This window comes from Glycine soja, unplaced genomic scaffold, assembly GCF_004193775.1.
Source record: "Glycine soja cultivar W05 unplaced genomic scaffold, ASM419377v2 tig00018546_1_pilon, whole genome shotgun sequence".
NCBI classification, from domain to species: Eukaryota; Viridiplantae; Streptophyta; class Magnoliopsida; order Fabales; family Fabaceae; genus Glycine; species Glycine soja.
The window spans coordinates 26,680-29,372 of NW_021143729.1; positions in this window are offsets into that span (position 1 = coordinate 26,680).

The following is a 2,693-nucleotide window of genomic DNA, read 5'->3' on the forward strand; positions in this document are numbered from 1 at the left end:
TGCTTCTTTTGTGTGTGTTTGTTCTGTTCTCAATTTGATTCGATACGGTTTGGACGAGATCACACCTTGGAATTCACTTATTGCTTGGTCCGAAATTTTAATTTTTGGTTAACAGAGTCTTCTAGTAGGAGGAGGAGGACGTGCAACAGTGCATGGACCAGCAACAGTGGTTCATGATTTATTTTTGTTGTGAAGTTTGCCACTATTCGAGTTTACCATTTTGGAATTTGTTAGGCCGTAATAGAAATTAATGCATGTGTCGCTTGAATTTGAAGAAAAGCGTAGGCTATTTCTCCGCCGCGAACATGCCTTTTCGGAGTGAATAGGCAATTTAGTCCCTGAGATTGTACCCATTTTGCATATTAGTCCTTAACTTAATATTAAATTCAAAATAGTCTCTATCTTTGCAAAAGTGTTGCAAAATAGTCCTTCCGTTAAATTTTAAAGTAACGCTGTTAGTGAGGTCAATTTTAGTGCCACGTGGACTATCCAATATGGCACTAAAGGATGATGTGGCATGACACGTGGACGTGCCTCCTAAAAGATGACACGTCATTTGATGATAACAAAACGAGTAAATAGGCAATTTAGTCCCTGACTTTGTACCCCTGTTGCATATTAGTCCCTAACTTAATGAAAAATTCAAAATAATCTCTATCTTTTGCATAAGTGTTGCAAAATAGTGTCTAACTTAAAAGATGCCGGAAATCTTGCTTAAAGTGTCCATGCATTGCAAAGGTTGTGCCTAGCACGATTTCTGGCGGCGCAGATTCCTCCTAGGATTCCTTGTCATCTTTTGATTCCTCTGGTTTTTTCTCTTCTTCTTTCTTTTCTTCTTCATTTGCTTTTTTCTCCTCCACTTTGTTTTCCTCTGGTTTTTTCTCTTCCTATTCAAAACACACACAAAAAAAAAAAAATCAGAACCCAGAATGATATATTGATGGTAATTGAAGAAAAAAAAGGAAAAGAGAATGGTTATGTAGACCTCGCCCATTGGTGTTGACGACTACTGAGATAAGGTTGTTGCTGTGAATTTTTGGTTCTTTTTATTTGTGCAAGTGTGTGGGGGTTCTTTTTCGTATATATGCCTCAATTGGTTCAGAACCATCAAATTTGAAGAAGTCACTCATTCTATCATCATCAAATGATGTGACACTAAAATTGACCTCACTAACAACATTACTTTAAAATTTAACGAAAAGACTATTTTGCAATACTTATACAAAAGATAGGGACTATTTTGAATTTTTATTAAGTTAGGGACTAATATGCAATAGGGGTACAAAGTCAGGGACTAAATTGCCTATTTACTCGTTTTGTTATCATCAAATGATGTGGCATCTTTTAAGAGGCACGTCCATGTGTCATGCCACGTCATCCTTTAGTGCCACGTTGGATAGTCCACGTGGCACTAAAATTGACCTCATTAACGGCGTTACTTTAAAATTTAACGGAAGGACTATTTTGCAACACTTTGGCAAAGATAGGGACTATTTTGAATTTAATATTAAGTTAGGGACTAATATGCAAAATGAGTACAATCTCAGGGACTAAATTGCCTATTCACTCTAGATTTGCAAGGCATGCCATCTTCCTGTAGAGATAGAGCACAAAGCCTACTGGGCTATAAAGACCTGCAACTTCTCTATTGATCAGGCTAGAGAGAAAATGAAGTTGCAACTAAGTAAGCTGGATGAGATTCGTTTAAGCCTATGAGAATTCCAAATTCTACAAGGAGAAGACCAAGAAGTTCCATGACAGCTTGATAGCTAAGAAGGACTTCGTGGTTGGACAGAAAGTTTTATTGTATAACTCTAGGCTCAGACTCATGAGTGGTAAGTTGAGGTCAAAGTGGAATTGTCCTTTTGTGGTGACTAATGTTTTTCCTTATGGTACAGTTGAGATCAAAAGTGAGTCCACAGATAAGAGCTTCAAGGTCAATGGACACCGGCTGAAACCATTCCTCACAAATCCCTCCTTAGTGGATGTAGTGATGGAGGAGACCTCCTTACTTCACCCTACTTCTCTTCCGCCATGACTTAGGGAGTTTTCTGTTTCTGTCTCCTTCTTTACTTTTATTGCACTTGTCCAAATTTATTGATTGTTTTGTTTGTTCTTGATCTTATGATTGTGCTACATTGAGGACAATGTGTTGTTTAAGTGTGAGGGGGGGGGGGAGATTGTTCTTTAATTTTGTTGGGTATTTTAGTTTAATTTTATTAGGTTTTTTCTAGGTTAATGTTGTTATTTTGGTTTTATGTTTTGTGTACAACATTGCATGTTCCTCTTTGAATTTTGGGTTATGTACAGGTAATGGATAATTATTTTTAAAATAGGAGTCTCTTGGCATTTTGTGAATTGAAACCCTTGTTTTTCTCTACATGTCAAGTTAGTTTTCAAAGTTCGAATTGAAAGTGATAGATTTAGCCTTGGTGAGAATTTGAGCCATCATCATCTATTTTATTCGATGTGTTTTGCCCCATTGATTGTTTGCACAATAGCCTTGACTTGACTCTTGTTGATACTTCTTGCTTCACATGCATGTTGGGAGATGATTTAGGCATTTTGTTCTTATAAGCCTCTAGCCAAATGAGCTTACCTTGAATTAATTCCTTTGATAGCTTCTTTGAGCCTATGTTCCCCTTTCTTTGTTTTGAAGCTCATTACAAGCCTTAAGTGAAAAACCATGATTT